Raw genomic sequence first — 10659 nt, forward strand, 5'->3', positions numbered from 1 at the left:
TTTTACCGCATGGCCGGTTACACATCTTAAATTTAAAATCTTTATCCTGCAAAAAATCACGAGTTAAAATGATGAATTTGTTATTTTATTGTTTACAATATTTCTGTCCCGAATGTTGTGGTAAACAACATGCAGGGAGAAGGCAGTATCATTAAACAGTCTAAAAACATGCAGGAGAATTACAGGAGCCATCTATCAAACCATACATCAATGTCTTTATTAAAGGGTTAGTTCACCCCAAAATGAAAATTCTGTCAGTAATTACTCACCCTCATGTTGTTCCAACCCCGTAAGACTTTCGTTCATCTTCGGAACACAAATTAAGATATTTTTTATTAAATCTGAGAGCTGGATCACTCCTCCATAGGCTTCTTAAGGGATCGAAAAGTTATGAAAGACAACGTTAAAATAGTCTGAGTGACTACAGTGGCTCAATCTTAAGTTTATCAAGCGACGAGAATACTTTTTGTGTGCAAAAAACAAACAAAAAGAACAACTTTATTCAGCTAATCATTTCCTTCTCTGTTGGCCTCGAGATTTCATGTAGTGAAACTGTGCAACGCTTCTAGGTTGTACGTCACACGCATCACACACATGACCAGCATCGGCCAATAGTGAGCCTGCGTGTGACGTGCAACACAGAACCGTTGCGCAATATCACTACGTGAAATCTCGAGGCCCAGAGAAAAGGAAATGATTAGTTGAATGAAGTCGTTATTTTTGTTTGTTTTTTTGCGCACAAAAAGTATTCTCGTCGCTTGATAAACTTAATATTGAGCCACTGTAGTCACTCAGACTATTTTAACGATGTCTTTAACTGGGCCGGCCAGTTTCGATCCCTTAAGAAGCCTCTGGAGGAGTGATCCAGCTCTCAGATTTAATCAAAAATATCTTAATTTGTGTTCCGAAGATGAACGAAAGTCTTACGGGGTTGGAACAACATGAGGGTGAGTAATTACTGACAGAATTTTCATTTTGGGGTGAACTAACCCTTTAACCATCCAAGAACTGAACAAAACAGGGAGTATTTATACACAAATAACTTTTTATTGCTTTTGGGCGTTCATTTACACAACAACAGCGTTTTAGGGGCCTGAAAACACAAACTTTTGAAGACTGTTTTTGAAAACGATACCGTTTATTGTCTCCGTGTCAATTGGAAAACATGCGAATTTGTGAAAATGGTGACATCATGCGCATGCGTAATATGTGTTCAGTCTAGGCGTGTAGTTTCTTTACAACATGACATCGCCAACTACTGGCCTGGCATGACTAATACAGCATTTTAGTTGTTTTCACGGATCCATGTTAACGGGGATCATTTTGACAACGTTGTCATTTGTAAACGAAAAACACAAATGAAAAACTGTTCCGTTTTTTGTACATTGCATCGCGTAAACGTACCTCTAGACACATGAACGAACAGACAATTAAACTAAACACCCTATGTTTTCATTCCAAAGTTGCAAATTTAACTCATGCACAAAATCGGAATATTGCATAAAACATTTCCGAATAAAGCAGTGTTTCCGTCCCATGTGTTCAAGAGAATAAAATCATTACTTCTTGGGAAATTGGTTCAAAATATCTGTAATAAAAATGCTAGTTTCTGCAATTGGTTAAGAAATATGGCTTTTTTTTTCGTACATCATAAATGACTTCCCTCAGAGCGCACAGACAAAATAATAACACTTATCTACAGGTTGGTAATCACATCCACTGTTGAGGCAAAGTCTTGTGAGTTTTCAAGGGATTTATTCAGTAAATGTGTTTTCATCATACAGTAGTTTATGTGCATTTCTTCTTATCGGATAAAAAATGTATCCGCCTCAATTGAGCGCATGTGTTTTTTTATGCGCATTTTTTTAATTTCATCATGGTGTTTTCATCCAGCACTTTTTATGCAAAATCCCAAAATAAAAATAGGCGGATGCATCAACAATTAGGCCTACTCTCTAATTCTCTTTTTTATTGCTTTGGATTTATGTATTTTGGTTCCTCTTTTAGGCTGAACACACCCTGGAGTTTGAGAGTTGAGTAGTAGAGCGTGGAGCAAGAAAATGTTGTTGATAAAGTCATTTGATTTTCACTTCCTAAATATAGAAATGCATTTTTGTACACCACAATGTAAACAGTAAAAACATCTGTAGAGCAACAAACAGGGACATATGATTTTGCACGTCCTGATTTTGCGAGTTGCGTTCCTGGGTCAACAAATTTTGTTGATCCTGGAACAACATTCCTGTCCGAAAATGTAATCCTTACTACATCCCTACCCATACCCCTAACCATATCCCTATAAGTTATCCCTAAAATCAGAGGGAAATGATAGGCGAATAACACTGATGTTGAAGCACTTAACCCTGGTTATACTGTAAGACTAAACTTGACATAAACTGTAAACTTGTCCCTCAAATCTGATTGGTGGATTGGAATGTTGTTCCAGGAACATGTTGCACTTGGTGAAACCTCATTATGCTATGATTTTAAAACCGATTTAAATAGACCAAAAGAAAAATACAATATGAAACAGTAAAAACTCTTTAATCCATAACACTTTCATGAGAATAACGTAAAAACTCAGCTAGCTGTAAGATTTCGATGAGTTGTAATGTTGTTTGAATCACGAATGATAACTCATGATAACATGAATGAAACAAATGGATGAAAAATCCCAGACTAAGCCTTCAAGTGCACCTGGGAAATACGTACCTCCAAATACGACACTCAAGTCAGAAAAGTAACATGGCAGTAGTCTAAATACAAAAGAATTGTAATGTGAAAAATAAGACCAATTAACTATTTCTGAATTCAAAATGTCCTATCACTTACAGTATTTAAACGTTATCACAACTAAATGTGAAGTATAAAGTTGAGTGAAGTCGCCATGAAAAGGAAGTTGCAATAGAGTTTCCCTTTTGTGATGTACGGTATATCCAAGTGAAATGGCTTCTGGAACAAGAAAAAGTGTAGAATGGGACTTGATTTTGTCCATCAGGAACTGATTGGATGGTTGTGGTTTGCTATTGGTCGATCTCATGTGAGTGACAGGTTGTCCCGCCCTCACGCCAGTGAACAAGTCATGATATTGATTTTCATTTAATCAATAATAATTCTTCTACTGCAAGTAATGATGTAACAGTGATCACTTTTAAAGGATTTATGTCGATGTACAACCTCAGAGGCCCTTTATGTATCATTTTATGGCTTTTTAAGAGAATCAGGCGCCCTTAGAAGATACCACAAATACATATATTAGACCAAGATGTGATCAGTTCCTGAAAGAAAACTGTGCGTATTTTGGCACGGTGGCACCCGATGGGACGATGGCAGCTATGAGCAAGCTGAGTCTGTACAGAGATTGTGGGTCACTGAATCATTAACCAGTCGCCCCTTTCAAAGGATTCTCCAGTCTCTGTTTCTTACCCAGAACTCCCTTCATGCAAAGGTCTCAGGGTTTCCTGACCTCTTTAGTAAATCACAGCTCTTGCTCCAGTGTTGACTGTTATACACCACAGCACTGCAGGCGTGTCACGAGCTTGAAATAATTAACTCACATTCCTCCCAATAGAATTCCGAATAAGTTGCACGCATACTTTGCATGATGATGAAGATTAGATACTTAGGATTTCTGTATGTTATAACATGAACATGAAGCATAAAATGTCATCATCTTTGACGTTTGCTTCATCAATGGTCTACATTTGACCGGTAAAAGAGTTCAGACTTTAGATGAGAGAAGTCAGGGCTGTGATGGCAGATTAGTTGGGTGTATGTGATATAACCCAGCACTGGTTCACTGTGTGGGAATGGTATGTCTATACGAGCGGCTCTCCTATATCACACATCATGCATCTCATAGTAGACTGGATCGCCTCTGATTTATTGTATCCTTCCTGGAAGAAATGCATGCAGAGAAAAAGAGATATACAATTGAAACATTCCTGTGTGTTTGTCGCAGAGACAAATTACTCCGAAACAACACTTAGAGTAAACATGAGGTGGAGTTGCCAAACTTCCCAAAGACAACTCAAAAATCCGGCTCAGTGTCAATGAGCTGAGGAATGGGAGAGATCCAACAACTGAAAAACATTGGCAAAAATCTGTTTTGTTTTGTTTTAAAATACTTTCTAATCTATGGTGTAGGTATGTAGGTGGTGTGTCGATTATTATCACAAAACAAATAGACTAGACATGTTTTTGCAGCGTCCCTTTAACCCTTAAATGCATACCTCGGGTCTTTAGTGACCCGGAACATCATTTACTACTTTCCTCCTCGTTCATTTTTTAAAGTTAGACATCAGCCTTCTTAGTATTCCTCGATCAATTCATTATAAACAATATAACAAGAAAGAACAATTTAAAAAAAACATATAAAATAATGTCTGTTTTCCCATTCATTTTTGTAAAAAAAATTACATTTATAGGGTCGCTGACGACCCGAGGTGTGTAACAGTGTAAGTATATTTTTTCTGCACAACAATAATTGAATCTTTGATGACCAAATAAGTACAATTCACCTTTATTCCACAAGGTGTCAATATCTGATACACAGTGATGAAGTGACGTTTCACTCATAGTTACTGCAGGCAGAAAACAAAAGAATAGGAAGTATCATCAGCAAACCTTGAAATGACTCAGTGATTTACTGAAGAGCAAGTGCTGAACACAATCAAATATTATTGTCACTGTCACTTGATGGTGGATCTGGTGAAGAAGCTGACAGCGATCAAAATGTTGATTTTGAAGATGATGAAAATGATATTTTTGAGAATATGTTTGAGATTGCGAATATGAGCCTGATGCTGTATGTACTGGGAAATGAGCTCTGACGAGGACAGTGATGATGGTATAAAACATGTGCTCAAACTAGTAGTGGGAAGTTCGGATCATTTTACTGACTCGGATCTTTGAATCTCGCTCATCAAAATGAACAAATATTTTTTCAAGTCATTTCGTTCATTTCAGCAGAATGTATTTAAAATGTTGTATGTTAGCCAAATTCCCCAAACACATTAAATGTCAAAAAAAAAAAAAAAAAATGCAAGGAAAAAGCCAAATTATGAGAAACAAAAATGAATTTATCTTGGTCTTCAGGCTATGCAGTCTGTTAGTTTACCTCACCTCCCGATCCAAGCCGTTTGCAGTCTGCTTTGCAGTCTGTAGTACTGGATACAGAATTGATTAGTTCACGTTTCGAGTCCATCGACTTCAGGTTCGAGTCATTCGCTCATTACGTGACAGCCACATAAGCTGAGATATGCAGTTGATACCAGATACAGAATTGATTAGTTCATCTTTTGAGTCTTCGGGATCGAGTTCATCACGTGTGAGAAGAACGAAAGACTCAGAAGAATCAGACACGAAGACTCGAGAGATGAACTAATCATTTTTCTCTCCGATACTGACAGCATAGCCTCTATGGGACTGACAGGAAGAACGAAAGACTCGGACCCGAACCCGAAGACTCGAGAGATGAACTAATCATTTATTTTTCCGATACTGACAGCATAGCCTCTATGGGACTGACAGGAAGAACGAAAGACTCGGACCCGAACCCGAAGACTCCAGTACAGGGATGCATTCCAGTCCACTTTTAGACACGCACTTGCGAATTTCACTAAGCACTTCCCCTCGGGGGAATCCCTGCCGCCATTTTGAAGTGTGTTCCATTCGTGAAGTGGACGAGGGAAGTTTATATGGACAGACCCTCTACTTCATATGTACACTTCAGGCAGCTCCATATACCACAATGCAACACGATTGTGACGTCAACGCATATTGCGTTAAATTTACCTGCTGCATTTACCTGCTGAATGCTGCATTAAACAATTTCGTAAGGGAGAAAAATAATAATAAATCAACCCATAGTGGATTCTAAGTGAACAAGGGCTTAGCACGTTCCGATTCAGCCTATTGCAAAGGTCCCGCCAGTAGTGGGCACTCATGCAACGCAAGCAATGACGTACATCCGAGTGAACGAGACGGAGGGAAGTTAGCGAGTGCAGGGCATGAGAATTTTAGACTGGAATGCAGCCCATAACCTATTGGATATTGTGCATGCGCGGTCAACAGAAAATGAACGAATCACTCTCTGAGACAACTCGGTAGTCCCGAATCATATTAAAGGTTCATGTTCGTTCATGACCGACACATCACTAGCTTAAACTCAAACTTTTTATGCTTCTGTAATTGTTACTCTAATATCATGGAAGTTTTATATTATCGGGAGGACAGGTAGATCCATCCGTGTTAGATACGGGTCGCTAAAGACCCAGATATGTTATAATAATTGGCAAAACATTCATGCATTCAAAAAGTTAAAGGAATATTTTATGGAAATTTTGTCATCATTTACGCACCCTCGTGTAGTTTAAAAACGACTTTCTATCTTTAGTGGAACACAAAATAAGTTATATATCAGAATGTCCAAACTGCTGCTTTCTAATCAGTGACAGTGAATGTAGACTGATAAGCTCAAAAAAGCAACATATAGTCATATTTGTATTATAGCATGCATATTACAAGTCTACTGAAGGCAATGGTACTTTTGTGTGGGAAAGAGACACATTTACTGGCTCAGAATTTTTCCTTGACAGCCTTGGTCCCCATGCACTTTCATTTTGTTAGAATCCCCTAAAGGAAATTCTGCTAAATAAGATGTTTTTAACCTTATTGATGCCACTGACCCCCAAATATGACGTTTTTACAAGGAGCCACCTTCCTAAAATATGAAAGTAGGCTACATACACAAAACGTTTTATATAGGACTCATTTATACTCTTTTTTTGTTGTTGAAAAATTAACATGAGGTTGAGTAAATGATGGCAGAATTTTTCATTTTTGATTGAACTATTTCTTTAAGTCTCTTTGATTAAAGGAGCAGGTTTTTGGAGACAGCAAGTATCAATTACTGTGAAGTGATCCCTAAAGCAATGAAAGATTTATCATTCTAGACAAATCTTTTACATTCAGCACTCTTAGAATGTGCTCTCGTCGGTCAGAACTGCAGAATGTGTATTGCATATTTATCATGGAAAATAACAAGCTCATCCCAAAGCTCATATGTTCTGAGTTTGAGGCTAGTGGTGTAAGCGAATCTGGCTGACCTGCGCTCAAAGACAGCAGCTGTCCATCGATTCATCACCCCAAGGAGTCCACAGCTGCTCGACTGCATCAATGCATACCCTGGGCCCCTACATACTCAAAGAATTGCTATGTGTACTGAATTATAGTTACAACATTTCAGAAAATAAAGGGCTTCCAAGTCTAGATAATCTTCTAGAATGCTGGAGCCCCCAGTGACGATTCGATTGAAAACATCCCATTCAACACTAATAGTTTCCAGAAAAGCCATAGTAATGTTAAAAGATTCTACTATCGGTGCGGATGGATGGAATTCCAATTTTTGTACATTTCAATGTTTAATTATTCTTTTTAATAAAAGTGATAATTGTCTTTGTACATGGTCCCACATCTGATATTAACCTCATGACTTGCAATTGTATTGGTCCCAGGCACGTTCTGATTTTGTCCACTTAGATGTGTTCCTTCAGGAATGTTGATCCTAGAACAACATTTCCAGTCTGAAAATTTCATCCTAACCACATCCCTGACCTTAAACCTAACACTAGCCATAAGTTAACCCTAAAATCATAGGTGAATAACACTGATGTAAAAAAAACCTAACCCTGGTCATAAGCCTAAACTTGACATAAACTGTAAATTTGTCCCTCAAATCTGATTGGTTGATTGGAATGTTGTTCCAGGATTTTTTCACAACTGTGATTGTCTTTTTCTCTCAAAACTATGACTTTAGATTTCACAGTTCCATCTGGATCTATATTAATCTATATTAATATGATATTTGCCATAGTTACAAACTCTTGACTATAAGTGGACAGTGAGTGTTGGGGTCTGTATAGCAACTTAAGAGTTGACAACAGATCCTGTTGTGGCACCTCTGTCAAATTTGGAGGATTCTAGATGGCAATTGCACCCCTTCCCAAATCCCACCCCACCCTCATTTCCTGTGGTAAGGGGCTGTGGGAAATCTTGTGCCGTCTGATAAGGGGGCCAGAAGGGAAACCCAGACAGGCAAGTAATCAGAGCATTGGATGTTGGTAATCAAGAACAATCACAAGTCAGCATCTTGTTTGTTTAGCATTAGCGTCCCATACATACCTAGGCATTCCGTAATGCTTACAGAAAAATTACAATAGAAAGTTATACTTTGTTTGTCCAAAATTAGGCTAGTGTCTGTAACATTAACTGTTAATCTGATATTGATAACCTTGTCTTATGTTTCTGGTTGACCCCCAGCTGACATTGAGCGAACAGAGATGAACAAAACAGCTTGATTTTTATATAACCCAAAAGAATGAAGTGTTTTTTTTATTCTTATTGTGCCCTTATTATGCTTTTTCGAATATTACCTTTCATGTAATATAGCTGTTTGTGAATGTAAGGTCTGCAGAGTTGTAAAGATCAAAATGCGCGATAAATATGTTTTTGTCTCCCAAAAGAAAGAACCAATTCTAAACTGTGTCAGTAATGAGTCGTCAGTAATTCCAGTCTTCCTGCATGAAGCTATGTAGCGTTGTAACAAATTTGCATAATGATCCTCATTGGCTGCCTGCAAACAATGTCTAATTTGACCCGTCATTAAACGATGTAGTTGTAGCTGAGGCCTGGGAGAGTTTGGTTTGTGTTGTCGACATGTCGAGAAGACAGTTTTCTGTGCTGCAAAAGCAAATCCACTTTGCATGCACTTCCAAAGGATGAGGACTGAGGATGAGGACCAAACATCACAGACTGAGCCATCTTACCAATCAGAGCAGAGTAGACCAAACACAACAGACTGAGCCATCTTACCAATCAGAGCAGAGTAGACCAAACACAACAGACTGGGCCATCTGACCAATCAGAGCAGAGTAGACCAATCACAACAGACTGGGCCATCTGATCAATCACAACAGACTGATCCATCTGACCAATCAGAGCAGAGTAGACCAAACACAACAGACTGGGTCATCTGACCAATCAGAGCAGAGTAGACCAATCACAACAGACTGGGCCACCTGATCAATCACTACAGACTGAGCCATCTGACCAATCAGAGCAGAGTAGACCAATCACAAGTTCACAACCGACTGGGCCATCTGACCAATCGGAGCAGAGTAGACCAAACACAACAGACTGGGCCATCTGACCAATCAGAGCAGAGTAGACCAATCACAACAGACTGGGCCATCTGACCAATCGGAGCAAAGTAGACCAAACACAACAGACTGGGCCATCTGACCAATCAGAGCAGAGTAGATCAATCACAACAGACTGGGCCATCTGACCAATCGGAGCAGAGTAGACCAATCACAACAGACTGGGCCATCTGACCAATCGGAGCAAAGTAGACCAAACACAACAGACTGGGCCATCTGACCAATCAGAGCAGAGTAGATCAATCACAACAGACTGGGCCATCTGACCAATCGGAGCAAAGTAGACCAAACACAACAGACTAGGCAATCTGACCAATCAGAGCAGAGTAGACCAATCACAACAGACTGGGCCATCTGATCAATCACAACAGACTGATCCATCTGACCAATCAGAGCAGAGTAGACCAATCACAACAGACTGGGCCATCTGACCAATCGGAGCAGAGTAGACCAAACACAACAGACTGGGCCATCTGACCAATCAGAGCAGAGTAGATCAATCACAACAGACTGGGCCATCTGACCAATCGGAGCAGAGTAGACCAATCACAACAGACTGGGCCATCTGACCAATCGGAGTAGAGTAGACCAATCACAACAGACTGGGCCATCTGACCAATCAGAGCAGAGTAGACCAATCACAACAGACTGATCCATCTGACCAATCAGAGCAGAGTAGACCAAACACAACAGACTGGGCCATCTGACCAATCAGAGCAGAGTAGACCAATCACAACAGACTGGGCCATCTGACCAATCACAACAGACTGAGCCATCTGACCAATCAGAGCAGAGTAGATCAATCACAACAGACTGAGCCATCTGACCAATTGGAGCAGAGCAGGCTCTCAGAAAGGAGGGTTTAGAGAGACCGGATCCTTTATTGTACTAATTCAGACACTGTGAGAAATGTAATGCAATGTAGGCCTATATTATGAGAACATCTTAGTGTTTTTTTTTTTTTACCTTGAATGCATGTAAACCTCCAAAACAATTTTAAGAAACTTTAAAACAGGGGCACTTTAATACATTCTTCGTATCTGATCACCTGCATGCATATAATGGTTCACGTGTTATTGCCTGTTGGACTGTATATGAATGCATGAATCAGTATCTGTTTCTAAAATAGCTTAAAGCACCTGAGATCATTCGTGACCGTCTGACAGCAGCCGGCTCTGGATTTAGTGCTGGGTTCGAGAGTTCTGGTATGCGTATGTGCAACAGGCGTGTTATTGATGGCAGACAGGAGTGCAGCCTGCGAGTGCAAACTGCTGACTGACACGCAACGCTTCAGATGATGAAATGAAGTCACGACTTTAAGAGTCTGTTGCAATGGGATTTGTTCTTCTTCAGATAAGCAATTTAAAGGGAGAGAGACCAGAAAAACAGGGGGGAAAAATCGTACTAATTACGTTCTGCCCATTTCCTGGTTTATCTG

Source organism: Rhinichthys klamathensis, unplaced genomic scaffold (genome assembly GCF_029890125.1).
Source record: "Rhinichthys klamathensis goyatoka isolate OS25496 unplaced genomic scaffold, OSU_Roscu_1.1 h1tg000196l_1, whole genome shotgun sequence".
NCBI classification, from domain to species: domain Eukaryota; kingdom Metazoa; phylum Chordata; class Actinopteri; order Cypriniformes; family Leuciscidae; genus Rhinichthys; species Rhinichthys klamathensis.